Raw genomic sequence first — 26,529 nt, 5'->3', positions numbered from 1 at the left:
TTGATTTTATTCAAAAGGACTTTAAGTCAAACCAATCAGTTTATTATTATTATTATTATTATTATTATTATTTTCAAGGTTAATATATATATATATATATATATATATATATATATATATATCTTTTGTTTCAAATAAGTTCTACGCCTTAGTTGGTTATTATACTACCACTGTTATATTTCCACCTTCAAAGAATCATTTTATCTGACGATCATCTATAAAGTTTTCCTATGATACCACCCAAATGAAAACATTTTACATTAAAATTTTTTTATAAATTTTCTCTCAGGTTTTTTAACTGATTTTCACAAACTAAAACGAATCTAAAAATAATTCATTGTTTTTCTCCCACGTTTGTGTCAACGCCAATGAATTTAAACTAAGAAATCATGGCACAGGTGCACACTAGCCCTTATACCCAAAGACACACCTACCCTCCAGGATACAAATGCTGCGGAAAACCTTTTTTGTCTTCCTTTTCGCATTTATTATTTTTGTCTTTTTTCTTTTCATTTGAATAATGTCTCCATGTACTCTAAATTTTTAACCCTTGAGGATACAAAAATTTTATGCATTCTCACCAGCATTATTGTTGACAAAATATATTATTTTCAGCATGCTACAGGTTGAAGTTTAAGGATTGAAGACTAGATTAGTTGGACTATTAGGTTACTAGAAACATATCATAATGAAATTCAAAGTTATTGTATTTTTATTTGTTTGATTCCAAATTGTGTATTTGTGATGTAATGAAATGAAATAAATATAATTATTGTCGCTTTAATAGTGTTACGAGCTTATGAGTGATCTATACGTTACACCCAGCGTATTCTGTTTAAAGCTGGGATGTTACACACCCCCAGAAGATTAATGGAAGTTTTGAAAATGACAACATTGTTCTTGAAGCTTCGATGATGAGTCCTAAAATATACATAAAATTATACAAATATTTCCTACATGCTCAATAGTTTTTAGGTTAATAATTACTTTTAATGAATTCATATTTGAAATTTAATAAGCATAAGGGTAAATGAGGTAAAATATGAATTTTATCATATCAAAATAAATAATTAGAATTATAATAAATCAAGTTACAATTTTGGTAAAGATCTCGTGAGTTTTTTGTGATTACGAAAGAAAATTAATTAAAATAAGGAAACAAATAATATTGTAATATTTCTAATTGTTTCCTACAGTGATTTAATTATAAAACCAATGAAGATATATTAATTATTTTATTTATGTCAATATAATCAGGCACAGTTAAGAATTGAAATATCATATGGGCTGATATTATTTACATGGCACTATGGGCTCAGATTTCCATAAACTTCTACAAATTTTATGTTTATGGGCCTTGAAAGTCTGTATAAACACCCACAAACTTAACCCTAATCATAACCTGAAGACCCTAGCCATTTGGAACGAATTTCAGAGCTCAAGAGGAGATCTTTTGGAGGTTTTGGAGGCTTGGAATCATACGGTGACGTGCTTATCATTCAAGAACGAAGACCACGGGTTTTATCACCTTTAGTCTTTCGTTTCTCTTGTTTTTCTCCATGATTTCCTTTATCATTGTTTTGTTTGACTTTATGATGCTAGGCTAAAAATAATAGACTGCCTAGGCTTATGATAAACCTATTTTGACGTTGTGATTTGATTTGGAATTTATTTATCATTATGGTTTTATGATTTAGTAAAAGGTTTAATTTTATTAAATTGATGCATATGGATACTTATGGTTATTTGTTGAGTTTTATTATTTCATAGTTGCCTTGATTATTGTTTGTCATTATGATAGGTTGCTATTAGGTCATATACTTTGTGTCTTTGACTATTTTATGATTGATATGCATTAAGATCAAAGGAATAATACTATTTAATCAATTAAACCTAAGTGTGCTGCTAACCTAAATAACTGTAAGGTGCTAGGTTATTGATAGGTCTTTGTTATTTAATCATGCTAGATTTAGTTCTTTCTAAGGAGTCCGTCTAGGTTTGATTATTTAATATTTTCTATTGAATCAATTAAATATATTAGATTGCCTTTGATTTCCGTTCTCTAAGGTAGGATTTCGTATAAGGGAACTAAGTCATAATTAATTAGGAGACCGTAATGAAACTTGATTTTTAATACTGGTGTGCGTTAAAACTTATTAGAAACCCATATGTGTCTTCTTGAGAAGGGTCAGGGGTCCTGTTCGAGTTTTCTTTTAAGTGTCTATTTTACAATCCCAGCCCATAACTAATATTTTCCCAGTTAATTAACAACTGAAATTTGGGAGATTCTAGCCTGGGTAGTTTTTCATTGTCATCTGATTTAATCAACAAACTTGTTTTTTGTTTAATTTAATTTTTTTCTCAAATTAGTTTTTAATAATAGTTTAAATTTAGTATTTTAATTAACCCCCCCCCCCTAAACAAATATAAATAAATAGTCGTGTCTGTAGTTGAGTCTAATTAGCTAGTTTACGTAACTAAAAGAGTCTCGTGGGTTCGATATCCGGACTTACTTAGCTGTACTAGAGTCGACCGGTTCACTTGCCGGTTAGTAGTTTAGTTATGTTTAAGAGTCTAGAATTTATTACTTAGTGTCTAAATTATCGTGTTTTTATATAACTACTTTTAGCACATCATTCGACTAGAGTTCTGTTTTGTCTTTCAGCAACCCCGTTTTGTTCCGAAGTGTATGGGGCGCTGAATTGATGAAGGATCCCCTTGCTGTGACAGAAATCATCCACAGCCTTTTTGCAAAACTCTATTCCGTTGTCGCTTCGTATGTACTTCACTCTTTTATCTGTTTGATTTTCCACCAAAGTCATGAACCTTATCAGAAACTGAGCTGTCTCATTTTTGTGCCCTAGTAGAAACGTCCAATTGAAACGCGAAAAATCATTAGTAATAACCAGACAATATACTTTTCGACTTATTGCCAGTGGTTGAATTGGACCAAAAAGGTCAATGTGCAACAGTTGAAGAATGGAATTTATGGTATTGACAGTCTTGGGTCTGTGAGGGAGTTTGTGTTGTTTACATTTTGAGAAACATAAATATTTTTCAATATAAGAAAACGATTTAATAGGCAAACCCCTCACATGGTCCCCTTTAACTAAATTATTTAAGTTTTTAAAGTTGACATGGCCCAACCGTCGATGCCACAGTGATGAAACATTCTCTGAGGCCTTGGACAGCAGACACGAAGTGGTCCACATAGAGTAATTACTTCTCATGTCCAGAATGTAAGCATCGTTGTGCCTTGGAGTACGCATCAATATCCATTCTTCAGGGACCTTGAAACCAGGCTTCAAAATAAGACATTCATTTTCTATGAACAAAGTAGAGTATTGCTTATCGCAGATTTGTGAGACACTGAGGAGATTGTGATTGAGTTACTCCATGAGATTGACATATTCAAAAGTCAGGGTTCCATTTGAAACTTTTCCCTGCTTGGATATTTGCCCTCCCACATCACCAGTGAAAGAGACATGTCCACCATTAAATGGTTTAACATCAAACAGTAAGGACTCATTTCCAGTCAGATGTCAGGTACAGCCACTATCCAAGTACCAAATACTATTGATAGGCCTTCCTAACTGACCCTACACACATGAACAGCTAGTTAGAGGTGGGGTCCCGAGACATAGGTGTCTCGGGAAAATTAAACAGAAAATCACCAAACTTTACTTTATGATTTTTGAAAATATAATCTTTTGGTGAGTCAGAGTCTGAAGAACAATCCCTCGAAGAACATAAAACATTTCTTCGGTTTTAAAGTGGTTTTCTGGACTGTCTTCTCTTTGGTTTTACAAAAAAATCCTCTGATTTTTGTTTCTTGAAAATTTTTGGTGGGTTCTTTGGCTTTTCAGCTTCAGAACCCTATTCTAATCATTTTCTTTCTCTTTTGGTTAACCAGAAGGGTTTCTTTATTTTCTGAGTTTTCTTTGGCTTCAAATCAGTCTCACTGGCCGATGAGTCGGTTTGGTCAGTCATTTTTTTGAATGAAATACGACTTATGGATATGACCGACCAAACTGACCGTTCAACCCTCTTTTTTGTCTATGCCAGTTTTTACAATGTCTCGCGAGATGAGACGGATTGCCACATACAAAACATCAATTTCTTTGATGAGCTTTATAGACATTTTCTGAATTGAAATATGTGTGATGCGACTGAGAAGTTGATGCATGGGGGTTAACGTGTGTAGTAATCATCTGACCTATAATCTTGACCATTAAAAGCACTTGCATGAAAGTTGTTAAAATATCTAGGTTGTTGAGAAGAATAATAATCACTATCAAACTGGTTATAAATCTGAGGATTTTTACGACTTGTGTTTTGTGAAAATGAAGCTTTCTTTGGTGGGATGTATTTACATGAAGTACTTGGTTTTTCATTTTCAAAACAATTTCTTTCACTATTGGTATCCTCAGCTTTATAACTAGTTGATGAACAGCTAGGCATATTTTTCTCATCAACCTTGCTCTCAGTAGATTCATCAAAAATAGTTTCACAATCTAAATCTGAAAACAAACTTTCACATTCATTGGAATTGGTGGTACAACTTTCATTGGTCTGATTTTCACAAAATAAATGGTTTGAGGATGAGACCAGATTATCCATCATTGATTTACAAAAGTTATTACAAACGGGTTATCAAATGATTGATTTAGTCCCACAACAGACTCAAAACGTAGTCCTAAAACTTCTTATGTGTCACAACCCACATTAACCTTCACACATCCATTCTCAGTTATATCACTTGCTACATATGACACACAACCATTAGATTCACTAGATGTAGAAATTGGAGCAGTAGTTAGTGAAACTGGAGGAACAAATTTCACAGGTTTTGGTAGTTTACCAATTTCATATGACATTTCTTCCTTGGGAGAAGTGTTATAACTAAAATGGGGGCATACTAGTATAATTATAATTCATAGGAGGGGGTACAGCATTGTAATCATACCCCAACCCCGTCTTTAGTTTGACACTTCTTGTCACACCCCAACCTAAGGCGGAAATGTCGGGGCGCGATCCGATTACTCACAGCTCGAAGATACTATCATGAATATAAATGACAATATCTAATTAATTATTTTATTCAAAGAATACACACAATATCCAAGTATAAAAAAATATTCCAAATAGATAAATATGATTTCAAACAAACTTAAGCAATGATTTTTCTTTGTTAAATCCTAAGGTCTTGTCTAAGTGTTCAACTTCAATCTTCAATACAAAGAAACCTGCATATGCGTAGAAAATAAAAGAGTTTGTCAACAACACATGTTGAGTGAGATGATCACCAGAATTTGACACAACAAATATATATATATATATATGATAGATAAATGATATATGATAAATGTTAAATACGTAAACCAACCTATGTGGTAATAATCAATCAAAGCTTAACAAACCATATACACAACCAAAGTCTTGCTAGTGTGTAATGAATCAGTGCCAAGCGAATCGGGCATTGATTGGAATGACTAAAATTGTCGATTTACCTTCGCCAAACGAATCGGGCTCCGGTTACTAAGACGGTCGTATGATCATAATAATGAGCACCTTATACAATGAAATACGGTGGATCTCTCTGAATGCGATAAAGTAAACACATAAGCAAATAGCAATTAGCAAATTGCATTTTCTTGATATACACATAATGATTATGTTTGCGAATTTGTGTGCATATATATGTTAGAAAAATATGATAAGTACGTATACATCCCCAAAGCATTTGAAAATGGTATATAAAAAGGGGAATGATCAAACTCACCTTAGATTAATGACAAACGATTAATAAATGTGATTAAACGAGCTAACGAATAAGCGAGTCGTCCACTACACGTCAAATGATATAAATAATCAGAATCTGAATCTTTGAGATATGATAGTATAAGTAAAAACAAACTCGTGGCCACTGGAGTCAATCCAAACGGATGTTTAGAACTCAAGTTATGTTATATTTAAGATTTAAGCGAGCTGGTACTAACCAGAATCCGAACAGCGAGTCGAAATTCGGGTTTTGGTCGGTAGACTTAAAATTTCATTACAAGAATAAAATTCTTCTGGACTAAACATTGAATCCAACCACAAGTATGAGAAAACATAAAGTCAAACTTGTTGACTATTTTGCCCTTTAACGAGTTTTAAGCGAATTCACCAATCAACACCCTTCAACCACCAAAATTGATTGAAGGTTATTAACTAGGGAATATATATGAATGCTTTCTATGTTTACAACTTACCCGAAAAGTGAAATAATAAGGAGATATGACGAGTCAATGGTCCACACGCATGCAAAGTCAAACGAACAAGTTTGTGTCTTCAACCAAATAAGCAAAAACTAACAAGTTTGATGATGAGCAGAGGGGAAGATGACTGGAGGAGGTCTCGTAGGGTTAATGTAAAGTTTTGTGGCAGATGAATGGGACTTGTTTATGTAGGAATAGCAAAAACAAACCAAATATAGACATGTCATTCGTTTAAGCAAGTAAATATGTTTTTAATGATAAAATCAATGAAATAAACATAAAGATTTGATCTTGATTAGAAAGGAATGATTGGAGACTTATATTTTATTTATACTATGATTCTTGGTCTTAATTCACTAAAATATGCCTAATATAACCAATTTTATACCATAAACGAGCTAGAAAATGAAATAGGTTAACAAAATCTGTGCAACTTACCCAAGACGCCGCGCGACAGGTACATGGAGGCTGCCTACGCGGCGCTCCGGTGAACCAAGGACAGGATTGTACACCCCAACCTAAGGCAGAAATGCCGGGGCATGATCCGATTGCTCACAGCTCGAAGATACTGTCATATTATAAATGTGACAATATCTATTTAATTATTTTATTTCAAAAGTATACACAATATTCAAATATAACAAAACAATTCAAATAAATATATATAAAAAATTTAAATTCGTGTTTGTCTTCATTTAAACCCTTGACTAAATATCCAAACTTCAAATTCAAGCAACCTGCATATGCGTAGAAAACAGAGTTTGTCAACAACACATATTGAGTGAGTTTATCACCAGTTTTGCAATAAAATAATGTTAATATAATAAGTAAAATAAATGAGCAAAGCGTAATAAATTCGGTAATGAAATCAAACTATGAGCAAATAAGTTGTCAATTAAACTATTGCTAGGCGAATCGGGCGCCGGTAAAGCAACCATGAGCAAATAATAATAAGACCGTTGCCAAGAGAATCGGGCGTTGGTCAATAATATGAGAACCCAATACATAGGGATATGTGGGAAATTGGTTGAGGGTTATCGACAAGTGAGTATTAAAGAACGTTTGATCAGTTAACAACTTACCCAGATGGTGTTTGTATTAGCGAGAAATCGAGGTAAAGGTTTAACGAATGTCAAAGTCAAACTACAGCTCTTAATATTCAAGTAAACGATCAAAAATGAGCAAGAAAACGTCGGTTGGGAGTAGGTGACGGCTGAGAATGCTTAGTTGCAGTAAACTTTAGGGTTTGGAGTTAAGATGTATTTATATAGGGGTTAAATCAACTTGTTGGACAAGAAACGGGTCGATTTTGGTGATTTAGAGTTGATTTAGGAAAGATTTAGCATTAAACAAAGATCACGAACTAATTTGGCTGATCTGGTTGCATCTCCGGGCGCGCTAAGATGCAAGTCCTTAAGCAACTTCAGTTATTGTTGCGTTGATTCACTCGACTTATAGCACTTGAGGTAGTGGGATCCATAATAACTTGAGCAGTCGTTGCAGGTGGATGTGGAATAGTTTGGGTAGGTTGAGCTTGAAAGGATGACACCAGTGAGGTTTGGGTGGTGTAAGCTTGGTAGACTTGGGCTTACGGGTACGGGTTTTGATAAATTTGAGCTAAGTAAGAGGGATCTTGGTTGGTAGGAAGAGCTTGGAGAGTGTAAGTCTGATGGGTTTAGACTTGATAAGCATTGGTAGTGTAGTAGGGTGCAGTTCTAGTTTGAACTTGGCGAACACGGATTAGTTGAGGGCACATATTACGAAGCTAACTAGGATCTCCACAATGGTAGCAAGCATGGGTATTAGGAACACCTGTTTGAGCATACGGGGTAATAGTGGTTCTAGGGGTACGCGGGACAGATTGTTATGGAGGATCTTGAGTACCGGGCGGTATACGACAAGTGTTAGCAAGGTGACCATATCCACAGTTGGTAATCACATCCACAATTTCACAAAAATTTAAAACCAAACAATTCTTTGTATTTAAAACCAGTTCAGAGTGAATAACAGCGGAAAAAGTTTAAGTATTAAAAGTCCCAAACACGGGTACAAGTGTCCAAAATCGAATGTAAATAAAATATCCCTTTTATGTGAAATCCTTGACAAGAAATGCCTTCAACCTTCCGAGTAGTCTCTAGCACGTCCAAGCAGTAACCTCCAATCCATAACCTGAAAGTCAAACTAACATACACACAAAGTCAGCTAGAGCTGAGTGAGTTTAGGTTTTCATAAACAATATTTCATACTTTATTTCAAAACTTATAATTCTAAACAATAGAGAGGATATTAATAAAATAATTAATATAATTCACCAAATAATACATTCATCGTCGAACACACGTACACGGGCCTCTCCACCACGAGTCAAGACTCGAGTAATATATTTGACCTGGACGCGGTAAGACCTAAGCATGCGACACGAGCCTCTCCACTACGGGTCAAACCCGAGTAATATATTTGACTCGGTCACAGCGTACACATCCAAGCACGTGATACGGGCCTCTCCACCATGGGTACAACCCGAGTAATATATTTGACCCGATCACGGCTCAACATACAACGGGCCTCTTCACCATGGGATTTTAAAACCCGAGTAATATATTTGACCCGCCAAAATGATGATCACGCCACACGGGCCTCTCCACCACGGGATTTGAAAACCCGAGTAATATATTTGACCCGGCCGTGATCACCATGCACACACACATCAATAAGCCTACTCACATCATTCTTAGTCACGAGGAACTAAATATCATCACACAACCGTAGGCTATAAGGTAACACACACTCATACATACATACATACCTCCATACATATATACATATATATATATCATCCCAAGACATTCCAAATTACAAGTAAGCCTATGGGCCATAAGGTAATATATAATAATCAGTCCAATACATGAACTAAGTAAGTAGGTCTACTCGTATTCAATTACTACCAAGCCTATTAACATCATCGAGTCTAGACCATAATCAGGTACATAACCTTAAGGAATATATGACCATAACGAGTCTAAAATATCCTAAGGCATAGAATATAGTCCACTCATAGTTTTATAAATGCACAAATACAAGTAAAGCTATGTAATACCATCCAAAAAGTTGTAACGAGTAAAATCGTGTAAAATTGTATTACGGTGTGTATGCTAGCCCAAAACGTAAAAAGATTTAAAAGGGGCATCATGAACTCACCTAAGATGACCCACACAAATACCAAAGGGTTTGAGAACCTCAAAGCCAATCCACAGTTTACAAGCCTGTCGGATTACACACAAAGATTACTAACTAAACGTACCGACTCGTTTATCCTACGAGACGTTCTAACATGATTTGATTGACCTAAAGTCTTGACATTACCAAATTCAATTACATCAGCCCCCGAGCCCATGTATTTACCAAAACCACCCTTAGTTAATCCCGGGGACAAAGGGTTCCCAATTTACCCTTGAAAGTTGTTGACTTTATCGAATACGCGCGTTAACGGGTTGTTTATGCACTTAGATACCGACTCAGCCCCGTGTGGACCAAATTTAGTAAAAGCACAGCCAACAAGTCCACACGACGCTACACGAGTTGGATGGGTCGGTAATTCGCAAGCACGATGCACAAATTACCAATAAACGCGAATTTGCGCCGTACCAACCCGTTTGAGTAACCGACAACCAATTCAGCCCCAATAACATAAAAATATAATTTTTCACAGCCAACAAATCATACCGAGGCTACATCCGAATTGGTTCAAACAACGCGCTAGACGCAACAATTGACAAACTAGACAACCGAAACCTAGTTTTCACTTCATCAACAGTTGACCAATCTAACGAATGCCAAAACTCATGATACTAAAGTATATTACACTAGACATACCTAAGAAGATGACGGAGCACGAACTTCAATTATAACAGCCCCGAAAGATGCGAAAAAGGGCAGCCACCGATTAAGCCTAAAACGAACTTATCGATCAATAACGAATATAACATGCAGATTTTAGCATGCAAAGATATATTTTATTACACAGGAAAACCATGGAATTAAATTATTAAATTTTTACCAGAGTTGCATAAATATCTTAAGTTTATAAAAATATTTTTGTTATATTTTTCTAGTGGACAAAAAAATAATAAAAATTCCTCCAACACAGAAAGGTATGTGCAGCTATTTCAGTGCGCAACAAAATGGTTTTTTTTTTTATAAAATTCATTACCCAGCCAAATTAAACGATTCCAATTGGGTTTGGTTCCTAACTCAAAATATTAACTTCCAGAAGTGGAACCAACCAATTTAGACTTTTCAAAAAAGGGTTATGATGTCGGGAAGACAGACCAGAATCCGTTATCCCGCATCAGCTTTGACACTCGATCTAATAAAATCATAAAAAGTATTCAAATCTCGTCCAAAAATTACGTATTATACCTTTCTGGAAACTAGACTCAAAGTAGAATATCATAGAAACAAGAATCGATCAAAAAAAATATTTTTATCGAGTTACAGACCGAGCAATAAACGAGTACGAATCTGTCAGAAATTGTTATAATCAAAACTCAACCCTAACGTGTTCAACAAAGGGTTTAATGGTGAAAAAGAGTTATACCAAGATAGAACCGACCTGGAATTGAAGTTTGGATGGCCGGAAACGGTTTGGTCTTGCACGGAAATCTAGAAGAGAGGAGGGAGGGGGCGCCGATCGGTGTAAGGGGTTGGGTTAGGGTTTAGGTTTTTTTTTTTTTTTGTATAATATAATAACGATAATACATCCTAGTCCCTCTACTTTAACAATGGGTGAACTTGTAAGAAATTTAAGTAAGATACGTTTACGAGGGTGGCAAGGAGCTCTCGGGAGATTGTCGAGTCAAGCCCGGAAGGTGTACACAACACTACAATGTTAAACCTTTTTATCGGAAATTAACGGACGTTACAGGTGGAGGGTTGGTTTGGTTAGCAGCATAGTTTTGGTAGTTGGATTTACGTTTGTGGTGAGAAGAGTTGTCTGCGCGGAATGGATTTGGGTTCGGCCTTAGCATCGGTTGAGGATTTGGTTTCGGAGTTTTCAAGGGTAGGTTTAGAGTCCTTGCGAGGTAGGGTTCCATCTCTAATAGGGTCATCGGGAAGTGAGGCAGCCAAAGCAATAGTTTCCTTGAATTCCTCCCATGGCATACTCGTAGCAATCCCAAGCATAGCAGTAGCAATTTCCTTAGTGATCCTAGCAGTCAAACGGTGATCACGAGCAGCCGATGGATGACGGTGATTGCGACGATGATTACCTAGGGAAGACATTCTATGAGGACCAAAAATGAAATTTTTATAAGATGATGGGTAAGTCGTGTGAATAAGTTGGTGCAAGATAATAGAGAAGTACACCGAAACAAACTTGTGCAAGTGATGACTCGAGGACGAGTCGGGATTTAAAATAATGTGAATAATTTTCTTGAGATATTTAATTTAATAAATAATATTTATAAAAATTCAGAATGACATGCTATTGGGTTGGGCTTTCCATGGGCTTCCCATGGTAGCTCAAGAACCCAATTTAAATAACGAAACATATTTAATGAGTTGACCTCCCATGAGCTTTCCATGGCAATTTGAATGATCCAACTAAAATAATGAGTAACAAACAATTGAGTTGGTCAGCCCATGAGCGTGTACATGGCGTTTAACTGACCCAACTAATTAACGAATTATCAAATCAATGGAGTTGGCCGGACCATGAGTGTTACATGGCATTTAACCGACCCAACTAAATATCGAATCAACAAATCAAATATGAGTAGTTGGTGTATCTCGGGAACCACCCCGGACGATACGTTCCAACCAAAAATCAAATCGAAAATGGTTTAAGAAATGGATAGTTGGAGTGTCCATGGATTTGTATGGATTTTTCACCCAACCAAACATTTAAAATAATTTAAAAACACAATTTGGAAGTATAACTATTTAGCCGGTTATGTTTACCACGCAGCTGTTTAGCTGGTTACGGGTACCACTTAAATTTACGGTTGTACGAGATTTTTCATACCCCCATGCTTCAAGGTGAAGGAGCAAAACAAAACATGAGAATTCTTAAGGAATTTCCCACAATAAAAGGCAATCTACCGAAAATAAAAAGATTTAAAAATATTTTGAAAGTGAAGCATAACCTCGGAATTCGTGTGTTTGCAATAAATAGATAAGATACAATACAATAAAATAATTAATCTAATTAAGCTGTAAACAATTAAATAGCACATAAGGTAGTTTAGATAAGGACGTATAGGGTTCCTAACATATGTCTAGCACAATTTGTAATGACCTATCTTATAACCTTCGGCTTAATTGTCACACCCCAACTTAAGGCGGAAATGCCGAGGCATGATCAGATTGCTCATAGCTCGAAGATACTACCATATATAAAACGTGACAATATCTAATTAATTATTTTATTCAAAAAATATACACACAATATCCAAATAGAACAACAATTTAAATACATGAATGTAAGCTCAAATAATGATTATCTTGTTTATATCCTAAGGTCTTGTCTAAGCGTCCAACTTCAATCTTCAATACAAAGCATCCTGCATATGCGTAGAAAATGGAGTTGTCAACATAAAGTTGAGTGAGATAATGACCAATTTTGACACAACAAATAATTATATAATAAATAAATAATAAATGATAAATATTAAATACGCAAACAACACATGTGATAGTAATCAATCAAATCATAACAAAGTATATATCAACCATAAACACAACCAAAGACTAACCCAAGACTTTCTAGTGTGCTAATGAATCGTTGCTAAGCGAATCAGGCATTGGTTACGATGACTAAAGTTGTCATTTTACCTTCGCCAAGCGAATCGGGCTCTGGTTACTAAGACGGTCGTATGATCATACTAATGAGAACCCTATACAAGGGGATATGTTGGACCTCTCCGACAGTGTGTAACGTCTGTTAATTTCCGTTAAAAGGTTTAACCTTGTAGCGTCGTGTATATCTTCCGGGTTTGATCCGGCACTCTCCGGGGAGCTCCATATCACTCTCGTAAGCTTATCTTACTGAACATCTCGCACAAGTTCAACCATCAGTAAAGTAGAGGGACTAGAACGTATTATTGTTATTATATTATATTAAAAAAAATAAACCCTAACAATACCCTATGTCCGATCGGCGCCAGCAGCCCCCCTTCTCGTTTTGCGTGAAAACCAGCCCTTCTCCAGCCTCCCGAGACTCGTTCCAGGTCGGTACTGTATTTTTTCAACTCTTTTTCACCTTAATTCATCCATATGGCTCGTTTATTCGTCGAAAAACGGTTGTTTTTAAGCTTACCGGGTGGCTGTCCAATTGAGCAGTTCCGGGGCTGTTTTGACTAAGGTTTTTGCTCCATAATCTTCCTAGGTATATCCAAAATAACATACTTTAAAATCATGTGCATTGGTGTTCGTTTGATTGGTCAACTAGTTGTAGATTGAAAGTTAGTACTCGGCTGTCTGGAATAGGGAATTGTTGCGTTTAACGCGATGGTTGAAGTAATTAATGACCAATTCAATTCGGGTGGCCTCGGTTTAATGTACGGGCTGTTGGGAAATTATTTTTATAAGTATTGGGGCTGAATTGGTTGTCGGTTACTCAAACGGGTCGGTACAACGCGTATTCGCGTTTATTGAATAGTTGGTGCGCTGTGCTTGCGAGTTATCGACCCATCCAACTCGTGTAGTGTCGTGTGGGCTAGTAGGCTGTGAATTTATCAAATTGGGCCCACATGGGCCTGAGTTGGATGTTAAGTGCCTAAACAACTCTTAAACGCGCATATTAGTCTCACCTAGTACTTCGGGGGTAATTTGGGAATTCTTTATTCTCGGGGGTATCTAAGGGTCGTGTTGGTAGATATGAGGCCCCGGGGGGCTGTTTTAATCAAACTTGGTGAGGTTGAGGCTTTAGGAAACTTGAACCATATTAGAATGCCTCATAGGATAAACGAGTCCCTTCGGTATCGTTAGTAACTATTGTATATAATCCGGTAGGTGCGTGAGTTGTGGAATTACTTAGGGGCCCTCTAGCTCGTGGTGACTTGGTGCCTCATGCCAGGTGAGTTCAAGATGCCCCTTTTCACTCTTTTCAAGTTTTGGGCTATCATACACACCGAACTGTTTTTACTCAATAAACCGCTTAAAAGATTTTACATAGACTCACTTGTACTATGATATATTTTGTGATAATATTTAAGTATGTATACACATGTGATACCTTATGACCCATAGGCTTACTTGTAGTATGGTATATCTTGGAATAATATATATACGTATGATTATACACGTGTTACTATATGGCCAATGATTGGTGATGTTAATTAGTCGTATTGACTAAGGATGTTTACGTATGCCTACTTTGTGTTTGCATACGGTTGATGGAATGTTACGTGTTTGGGTTGTACATGTGCTCGACCCTGATGTTATTACTCGGATGGAATGTTACGTGTTTGGGTTGTACGTGTACTTGACCCTGATATTATTACTTGGATGTTATGCCTAGGGATATAATTATATAGGTATATAAGTATGACTACCTATCGTTTATTATGGATGTTATGCATAGGGATACAACTATATAGATATATAAGTATGACCACTTATCATTTATTATGGCCTAACTGCTTGTATCCCGTATTAAATTTTAAACTCTTGGAATGATTTATATAATGTTGTTTATCAAAACTTGAACTCACTCAACTGAAGCTGACTTTATGTGTATGTTAGTGTGAGCTTCAGGTTAAGAGGAGGATGCTTACCGCTTGGACGTGCTCGATACTACTTGGTCGGTTGAAGGCATAGCTAGTCAGGAAAATTAATAATGAAGACTGTTTATTTTTAAGTTATTATTTAACGCATTTAAATTTGGTTTTGGGCATATTTCCCGGTTTTTGGGAACTTGTTTTAGTACTTGTGAATTTCCGATGATCTTATACTCTGAATTGGTTTTCGAATTAAAGTGAATTGATTTAAGTTTTAAATTTTTGTAAAGTTTAGTTTTTACAATGAAATGGATTGCCATGAATTAAAATTTTTTTGTTAAGTTGTTGGGAATCTTGACACTTATTATTCCGTTGTTATTTACTCTGAATCGGTTTAAATAAAACGAAAATTTTTCTTGGTTTTAAATTTTTTTAAGTTTCTTGTATCATTACCAAATGTAGGATTCCTAGGATTCGGGGTCTTACACACTGATAAAATATACACATAAGCAAATAACAATTAGCAGAAAGCATTTAATTGATACACACACAATGATTATGTTTGCGAGTTTGTTTATGTGTATATATATATATGATAGAAAATATGAGTAAGTACGCATAAGTCCCTAAAACGTTTTGAAAACAGTGTATAAAAAGGGGAATGATCAAACTCACCTTAGATTAATGACAAGCGATTAATAAATGCGATTAAACGAGCTAACGAATAAGCGAGTAGTCCACTGCACGTCAAATGTTATAAACAATCAGAATATGAAACTGTGAGATATGATCATACAATTAAAAATAAACTCGTGGCCGCTGGTATCAATCTAAACGGACGTTTAGAACTCTAGTTATGCTTGTTTTAAGATTTAAGCGAGCTGGTACTGACCAGAATCTGAACAGTGTGTCGGGAGCTAGGTTTTGGTTAGTAGCATTTAAATTACGTTATGAGAACAAAAGTATTCTGGACCGAACGTTGAATCCGACCAGAAGTATGAAAAAACGGATAGTCAAACTTGTTGACTATTTTTCCCTTTAATGAGTTTTAAACGAATTGACAATTCAACACCCTTCAACCACCGAAATTGATTGAAGGTTATTGACTAGGGAATATATATGAATGATTCTACAGTTTACAACTTACCCGGATGTAACACCACGAAAAATTTGGTCCAATTTTGACAAATAATAAAGCTGAGGGATCAAAAATATTCATGGTATAAATAATGGGTAAAATAAGACAAAGAAATGAAAGTAGCTTATGTTAAGGAAATAAGAAAGGAAAACTCCATCCCACATAGGAGGAAGGAAGAAAAAGAAAGCACTTTATAAGGACGGAACTTTCCATGATAATGTTCTTATGTGGCTAACCACTCTCCCTAGTCCTAGCGGAGGGTGCGAAGCACCCGACGCGCACGGACACGGACTCGGGCGCTTGGAACGAGCTCGGGTGAAGGGCGATGGGCGCAATGTGGCGCTTTTATGGCGCACTTCGCACGCTCGTATCGCCGCGAGCCGCATTAGTATTTTTGGATGTTGACACAAGATCAAGACACGGCAAGTTACCAAAAGATAAGGGACTAAAAATAAAATATTTGAAATCTTGCATCTTCACGCGACGCGAAGAAGCAAGAGTCTTGCAGCTTCACGCCACGCGAAGAAGAAAAAGTCTCACAGCTTCGCGCGACGCGAAGTTGCGACTCCACCGACAATCGACACATGGCGACACGTCATGGGACACGTGTCACCTCGCGGTGACACGTGGCAAGCCTACTTGGCAGACTCAGCAACCCTACTAGGCAACTTCACGCGACGCAAAGTTGCAGCTTTTTCACTATAAATAGATCGGCCATGGGAGGGGACCTCTCATCCATTCTCACACCCCAAAACACACACATAACCTCGATATACGTGCCATAACCCCCGATATGCTGATATCCCGACGATTATAGCCTCGAAGTGCGTGCTAGAACTCTACCTAGTAGCTCTCTCGACTTTCCACCGCCAAGTAGAAGTATTGTCTGAGTAAAGCTTAGGCATTTCTGATATCAAGCTGTTCAAGGTAGGGGTCTTGTCCGATTATTAAATTATAAATGCCTTAGACCCTAGTCAGGGATATAACCCGTACCTTGATCATATAATAAAGTGAAAAATAAATTTCATAAGTCGAGATTATAGATGGAATATTGATTCTCTATTATACATAAAGATTTTTATAAATATTTCTTATGATAAAAGAAATTTGAAATGTACATTCCTTCATGAAGAAGAAACGTAGTTTACAAATGATTAACCAAAGAAAGGACTAGAGGTCCTTATATTTTATAAAGAGATAAATTTCAAGGTAAAGGTTATGCAAACAGACTAAATGTCTGGAGCTAGATCGTTGATCTAGTATTTATAAAATGTTATTCTCGTACTATAGGTCCGAGGTAACAAGACAAATCGGTGAGAAACACCAAACAAAAAGAAAGGTGAATACGTCCGACTTTTTATAAAACAAGTCTTTGAATGTTTGCATGGGATTATATATCCCTAAAACTTTTTAAACGAAAGTAATCACTGGCCCTCAGGCTATTGTATACGTTTGTTTGGATCCTTACATATGTGGGTAGACGGTGGACACACCGCATCACACTTGCTAATGCCTCCGTCATGTTGGGCCGGACCTAAGTAATGTCCGAGAAGGGATTATCTCGTGTATATTGGTAGTTGCTAAGTCCTCGATGTTGCGGTATCGCTGAGCGGTTTCAAGTATAACTAGATGTTTATAATAGTAAATTTTGACTTGGTTATTTCCTAAGCCACGATGGGCAGGTCATAAGATACCCGAGGGGATAACTAAGTATTAAAATGTTTTGTGTAAACTTGTTCACCAGCATGTGTTGCTGACGTATTTTTATAACTGTTTTACAGGTAATGAAGAATAGGTGTTTGGAAATGATGGATAGCCGTTAGACGATCTGATGGCACAAATGGATGTTTTAATATTAAAATAATGTGAATTATAGTTTTGTCATCCAAACACTTTTTGTACAAATTAACGGGGGTTTAATTCCCGTCTTATGAATATAATAATATTTTAATCCAGTCTTCCGCTTTACAACCTTAAACTCTGATATATTTACAAAATAGGTACCAGCTTATGAGTAACACGCCTAGGCCCTAAGTCGGGGTGTGACACCGGAAAGCGAAAGAATCAAGAGTTATGATGAGTCAAAGATCCACACGCATGCAAAGTCAAACGTCTAAGAGTATGTCTTCAACCAAATAAGCAAAAACCGAGAAGAATGATGATGAACAAAGGGTAGGACGGCTGAGAAGCCTACTCTAGGGTTTGTGTAAAGTCTTTTGGTAGGAGATTAAGGGTTGTTTGTATAAGAATAATAAAAACGAACCATATTTGGAAAATTTACTCATTTACGTAACAAAATATGATTTTAATGAGAATATCTATGAAATAAACCAGAGATTTCATGCATGATTAATAAATTAAGAGTATGGACTTGTATTTTTGTTAATATCCCTTTCTTGGATCTTAATTCACTCGATTTATGCTTAAAATAAGCGATTTACATGCTAAAAAAGAACTAGGAAACAAATTAACTTAAATGATATGATCAGAGTCTCCATAGCGCCGTGTGGTGGGGGAAGGCCACCACATCACGTGGTGCTCCGGCCGAAATAAGAGAAATTTCATTTTTACACTTTTAGTCCTTGTAGTTTGAGAATTGGATAAATAATGAATCTTTTATGCATAAATTAAGAATTGAACATCATTTAAAGTATGAAGGGCCTAAAGTGAATATTAGAAACTACAATTCTTATAAATATTTGATTTTTAATTTATAATACATATCCCAAAATATTCCGAGTTGGGTTTAAAGTAAACGAATACGGGTTTAGAAAATCCGAAATGTTACACTGATACCAATCTGTCACACCCCAACCTAAGGCGTAAATGTCGGGGCGTGATCCGATTGCTCACGGCTCGAAGATACTATCATAATATAAATGTGACAATATCTATTTAATTATTTTATTTCAAATGTACACACAATATTCAAGTATAACAAAACAATTCAAATAAATATATATAACAAATTTAAATTCGTGTTTGTCTTCATTAAAACCCTTGACTAAATATCCAAACTTCAAATTCAAGCAACCTGCATATGCGTAGAAAACAGAGTTTGTAAACAACACATGTTAAGTGAGTTTATCACCAGTTTTGCAATAAAATAATGTTAATATAGTAAATAAAATAAATGAGCAAAACGTAATAAATGCGATAATGAAATCAAACCATGAGAAAATAAGTTGTCGATTAAACCATTGCTAAGTGAATCAAGCGCGGTAAATCAACCATAAGCAAATAATAATAAGACCGTTTCCAAGCAAGTCGGGCATTGGTCAATAATATGAGAACCCAATACATGGGAACCTCTCTTAGCACGAATACGCACATAACAAGTATATTTGATTAATTACACACAATTGCACGTTTGCTATTTTTGTTATATATGTATAATATGATACACGCATATGTCCCCAAAACGTTGTCAAAATTGAGTAAAATAGGGGAATGATAAAACTCACCTTAGATTAAAGGCAAGTGATTAATAATTAAGATAAACGAACTAAAGATTAAGCGAGTCGTCCACTACGTGTAGAACAAGATTAATGATTAGAACCTGAAACTTTGAGGTATGATAATATAAGTAAAAATGAACTCATGGCCGCTAGAATCAATCCAAACGGACGTTTAAAACTCAAGTTATGTTATATTTAACATTTAAGCGAGCTGGTACTGACTAGAATCCGAACAGCGAGTCGGAAGTCGGGTTTTGATCAGTAGCTTTAAAATTTCATTATGAGAATAAAAGTCTTCTGGATCCGAACGTTGAATCCGACCAGAAGTATGAGAAAACGGATATTCAAAGTTATTGACTATTTTGCCCTTAAACGTTTGACTCGAATTGACCCGTCAATACCCCTCAATCTCAGAAATTGGTTGAGGGTTATCGAAAAGTGAGTATTAAAGAACGTTCGATCAGTTAACAACTTACCCAGATGGTGTTTGTATTAGCGAGAAATCGAGGTCAAAGGTTTAACGAATGTCAAAGTCAAACTACAGCTCTTAATCTTCAAGAGCATTAAACGAAGATCACTAACTAATTTGGCTGATCTGGTTGCATCTCCATCCCGATCTAAGATGCAAGGCTGAAATCTTCACGCCGCGTGAAGGTGCAGATTCACCAGACTTTCAACTTTTGACAGTTTTAGTCCATGTAGTTCTAAAAATGCATTTTAAGCCATTTTAAGCGATTTTAGAGTTTCTAAGGGCTAATTGGCATAATTGAAAGTTAAGGAATTATAAACTAAGATAAAAATAATTATTTCAATAATAATTGCATAACTTTATTAATGAAAAAGATCTGAATAAGGTTCGTAACCCGATAAACGAATATTGATATGAGTACGGATAACCCGAAATGTTAGGATTTTTCCATTTTGACAACTTTGGTCCTCGTGGTTTGATGTTTGGACATTTAACGAACCTTTTATACAAGAAATAAAGAATGAACAACATATAAAGAATGAGGGGCCTAAAGTGAATACAAGAGAACTTAATTACTTATAATGCAAAGTATTATTATAGATTAGGATCTGAATAAGGTTCAAAAAATGATAAAACGAAAACAAACGAATACGGTAAAACCCGAAATGTTACACTTCTCTGGGCTCCAATGATCTCATCTAACTAACCAGATGCTATTTCAAATCTTTCAACTGCTTTTTCATGTTTCTCAGAAGTTGATTTGTTTACTAAAAACTCATTTTCCTAATTTTCAATTTCATCTTTCAATTTTGAAATTATATCTTTGTAATATTCAACTTCTTTTTGTGATTGAATGATTTGGAGTTTAATATTTGCAACATTATCGTGGTGAGTTTTAATTTTTTCGGTTTAAATCTTATCAGCTTTAACATACACAGTATTCAGATTCTTTAACTTTGAAATTTCTTTCAAAGCATTATCGTAATTATGTCTATAAAACTCCACCTTATGTATGCAAGCTTGTGTGCACAAGTTGTGATTTACCTCATGACTTGGTGATGTGCTAGGACCTGCAGTTGAAGAAGTTGAAGCTTTATTGTAGTTGGTCAAGGCCATTCCTGCAAGGTTCAGCGGTTCTTTAGTTCTTGGAATTGGTCATCCCAGTCTACTTCAGTTGAGACTTCTGTCTGAGAGACAAGGGCCCTTGAATTTGAATTTGAACTGCCCTTGTGGGGATTTCCTCCAATTCTTGGGACCAACTGGTTTGGCTTTTGTCCCGTATGCCTCTTCCCGGCTGATTTGCTTATTTCCCCATCAGAAATCTCGGTGACTCTGATGTTGTTTGCTGGCTTTGACGGGTTGGTGCATTCCCTTGAAAAGTGACCCATTTCATTACATTTATAGCATCGAAGCTTCTCCTTATCAAACCCGATTCTATTGCCATCTGAATCTCTGAAACTGTCCTTCCCATATTTCTTCATGAAGTTGGTAGCTCTGTGGACAGCCATGGCCATCTAGTACTTGATGTCCATCTTCTTGAGATCATTTTTATTGATGTAATTGAGATCACTTTGTTCGAATGACGGGGGCAAGAGTTTTCCTTGCAACAGTTCCTCATGACTTAACAGAAATGTATGAACCAACGCAATGTTTGAGCCATTAAGGAGTGGAAGGATGTTGGAGTAGCTTGAAGTAGACTGATTCTTGGTTGAAGAATTGATACCACGTACCTTTAAAGCTTGTTCCACGGCCTTGTTTACAACATCTTGAATAGAACCTGAGCTTGATGAGGCAAATGAACTACCAGCAGAGATGAATGCAGTGTTATGAGGAGGCAGTGTGGAAGCAAACTTGGGTGTGGTCACGGGATACATGTTTTGATGAGATTGACTGATAAAAGCAGTTTTCATTGCAGAGCCAGTGTTGATTCCAGCTTGATTCAAAGAGCTCAAGTGATTGTTCATTCTCATTTGATCATCCAATTCAAAAGACTTAATTGTGGAACTTAAGTCTTGAGTTTAGATAGCATTGAGATTCGTTGTTCTCTTGATTGTGATTGTGCTTGTACTCCATGTGAATGGTAGAAAATTCAACAACTTATGATTTATCTCAGAATTGTAGATAACCACTTCAGCAGCTCTCTTTCGGGCCAACAATTTTTCAAACCTTTTAATCAAATCACCAACACTTTCGCCTTGTCGATGGTTGAAATGTTAAACTCTTCTTTTAATGTTGCCCTTCTACTATCTCTAATCTCAGCATTACCCTCAATCTTCTCAACCAAAGCATCCCATAATCTTTAGCTGTGGTGTGCTCTCTAAGAGTTTCACTGATTTCATTAGACAAGCACACAGTGAGTGTAAGAAATACTCTCTTATCTTCATCCAACATTTTCTTATCTTCCTCGTTATAAGTATCAACAGGTTTTGGCTCGGGTCCAATAATAGTATGTGTCAATGGAACATGTGGACCAACCTCAAACATCTCATTAATGGGGAATCAGTCAACTGAATGAAATTTTTAAACCTCCACTTGAATTCAGTAAAATAACTTTCCAAAGACATGAACTTAGGAGGCTTAGTTGTTGTTCCCGCCTCATTTTCTAGCAATAAGTAACTCTTCAACAGCTCGGAGTCAGTAGACATGATGTAAACAGGTTCTTAGCAACAAAGGGTCTTCAAAGGTGAAAATTTAACAAGGACAGAGTAAACGGATCTCACAAGATGCAAATTGAAAACAAATTTCGAACAAATCGCGTGAACATGCGATGCGAATAGTTTCAAGAAACAAATCGCATAGGGTGCGATACGATTAATTTGAGATGCGATGCGATTAGAATTTGAATTTTCAATGCGATGCGATTCAAAATTCTAAGTGATGCGATTTGTTTTCTATGTGATGCGATTTTGTTTTCTATGCGATGTGATTAGATTCTTATGCGATGCGATTTGAATACTTTGATGCTATGCGTCTCAAATAGTTTGGTGCGATGCGATTAAAATGCTTATGCGATGCGATTTGATTCTTGTGCGATGCGAGTTGTTTACCATGCGATTTCTTTTAGCTTCTAAAAGAACTATCTTTCTTGGAAACTGTTTGTACTTTCAACAACTTGTCAGTTTTCAAATGTTAGTACAACCACCCCCACTTTAGATTATGTAATGAGAGTTCTTTTCAACAATTTTTAAACCCATAATCTTAAGAATCACAACAAGAACACTTTGAATCTTAATATTTTCACCAAGAACACACTTTTCTTGTCTTAAACCCATACACCCTTGAAGATTTTTCTAAGAAACTTGTGAACACACACACTTCTTCACACACTAAACAAGATCAAAACCCAAGGTTGTGATCCAAGAACCTCAACTAGTAGAGTCGAAAGCTCTTATACCAATTGTAGGTCCCGATGGGGTGGATCTAACAACTATTCTTAGATCAATCTACTTGATGCTAGCAAAAATCACCCCAGGAACCTAGATCTCGGGTCTTTGTTAGTGTGTTTGTTATTTCGGCTTTTGTTAGCTTGAGAGGATAAGTTTATCTTGTGAGAGTTGTTTGACAAAAGCTTATGTGTCTCATGCACATGCTTCCTATTTATAGGAAAGCATGTCATGAGGCATGTTTCTATTATAACATAGCCCAATGGGCTTTATGTACAAATGGCCTTAGGCCCAATATAACATAACAAATACAAGCCCAAATAAACTACAATATAGTGGACTAGTCAATATATAAAACGAGGCCCAATATTAGTCCAATGACACAAGAGCCTAATCCTAAATGTTGATGAACAAAACCAAACAAGTGATGCATTTAATCAATAATCAAAAACACAAACTGTTTAAACAACTAAGCAATAATAGAACAAGATAAAATCAATAAACTAAATCAAGTTCTTAACATGAAGCACAATGAATCTGGTTTAAAGAAAAATACACAAAACTATAACCTAGAATGAACACTAGAGTTTTAGCCAAGCATCGACATATTGTTAAAAGAACTTATCTTGATGAACGTACAAACCCGAGACAAGCCAAAAGCTTCGGAATGGTCGAAAGTTGCCCTAGAATGCCTCTTTAGCTTCTGGAATTAGTGATATAATGAATGGTGGTTTAAATGGGTTTATATAGTAATAAACCCTAATTTTCTTCTAATTTAGGTCGGTTCGCGTCGCGTGAAGTCTTAATGGGCATGTCCTTTGCGTCTCGCGAAGAACAAAATAGTCGGGCTCAGAATTCCAGAACTTCGCATCGCGGGAAGATTCTTCACAATCCTTCGCATCGAGCGAAGGATAAAAACTTCAGTAGAATTATCTTCTTTTCTTTATTATGCCTTATGATGCGTGCACTCCCATTTCCGCACTTCTAAGCCTTCATTTCAAACTCATAAATCATCCCGATAAGCTCCATAGCGTGCAATGTCCTGAAACACATAACAATGCTTAAAGTACCAATGTTTATTCATTTTTTTATCTAAATATAACTAATTAATATATAATAATAACTAACTTTTACCCAACTATCAAAACACCAAGATTAAGATGAACGAACTCGTTTCATTTATTTGTATTTCAAAAAAAATGACTAGACGGGTACGAACTCGTTTCACTGCTTCTCATCTAAACCTTCGCATCCGCCAATGCAAAAGCATGACAAATATGAGAAAAGCGAATTATAAGAAAGGCCGCCGACAATTGGTTTTGACGATGAAAGATTCGTTTGCTGGTGAAGAAGACATGGGTTAGTGTTAGGCCATATTTTGTATACCTAGTCTTTTGTATTATCTTGTTTGTTTACGATGTATTGTAATTGTCTTTTATCTATCTTTGTACGTTTAGGCCATAGGCTATTGTAAACAAAGCCCATTGGGCCGGAATAATATAAGAAGTGTGCATGGAACTTGTACTATAAATAGTACAAGCTTCCATGCATAACTTAACCTTTTTGACATAATACTTATCTTATCCTTTCATCAACTCTCCCACTACCTCTCTTCCTTATCATAACCGGTTCATAAACAAACATCAAACAAGATCCGAGATCTCGGTTTTCTTGAGAGTGATTTCCGTTAACTTTTAAGGAGATTGATTCAAAAACACGTTGTTTGATCCTGTATCTTTGACCTAGAGTTAGGGTGGGCTACATGGTTAAAAGAAAAGGAAATAACTAAACCAATTAACTAAGTTCCTTTGTGCAATTAAATCAACTCAACTAAAACATTTTAAAGTTGGGGTGAACAGAAAAAAAAAAAAAAAAAAAAACCCAAAACAAAAATAACCGAACCAATTTTCGGTTATGACTTTCGTGATAACCGATCTTGAATATTTTATATATGATTTACAAGTTTATCAACATTTTTTTTTACTTTCAATTCAACAAGGAAGCTAATTGAGTAGCTAGGAATATTAATTTAACATTTTAGCTAGATACCTGATCCTATTCTACAAAATGTAATAATTATTAATTGATGTAATAAGGTAAGGAGTGTAAAGAGGACAGAAAGATGCACATGCTAGTTACAAAATATGTTACTTCACTGTAAACGTCAGAGGATGTTTTATGTTGTGAAAATTAATAATAATTAAAAACACAACTAGGTTTTAGGGTTTTCACCAATCATAAAAAATAACGTAAGTAGCATGATCATATATACCACCACCGTCACCAGATACATACATACATCCCTATGATAATCACAGTCTACCATCACTCAGACCACCACTTTTTAGTCTTTCATATTTCCCAAGAATTGTGTACTGTTTCATTAATATTAGCAAACATGAACTAATAACATTAGCAAATGAAAAAAGGTACAATTTCATCCCTATAGACGATGCTCTTCTTATCTCAAATCCTCTCTAACTTATTGGATTTGACTAATGTTATTTCTGATGGATATGGTTCGGGTTGACGAGAAGCATCAAACATAAGTTGGTGTTGATCTATTTCATTATTTGGTTGATTTGGAAGGCTCAGAAATCATTACTCTTTAAAAGATGCATTCGCTCACCTTTGAAAATATATATGTAAAATATAGATATAAATAAATGCGTAAATTAATGCAATCGGTTATTTATTGATTTATGCATTTTATAACATTATGAAAGATTTAAAAATAACTAAAAATGGAGCAAAATACTTAATGAGGAAATTAAAGCTCTAACTGATGGAATTCGGGTCTGACGCGGCTAGACCAAACTACATTCGACTAATTCTTGAATTACTTCACAAAAGAAAAATCTAGGTGAAACACCACTAAATGAAGTAGGCCTCACGACATCAAACCCTTCTAAGAGCTTTTCATGAGTTTAGCTAGCGTTCGTTGTTATTCAAAAGAATAAAGATGCAAAACACATGTCCACTAGACTTAAACCGTTAGCCAAATCAACATAACAACGTAACTTAACAAATGTACGTGTCAATCACACACACACACAAATAGTAATAATAATAAATTCTTAAGTATAGAAAGGTTATTCTAAGAA

Source organism: Bidens hawaiensis, unplaced genomic scaffold, assembly GCF_021521415.1.
Source record: "Bidens hawaiensis isolate Kalapana, Puna unplaced genomic scaffold, B.hawaiensis_p1.1 tig00028459_1, whole genome shotgun sequence".
Taxonomy (NCBI): Eukaryota; Viridiplantae; Streptophyta; class Magnoliopsida; order Asterales; family Asteraceae; genus Bidens; species Bidens hawaiensis.
Note: the sequence above shows the minus strand (reverse complement) of the source record.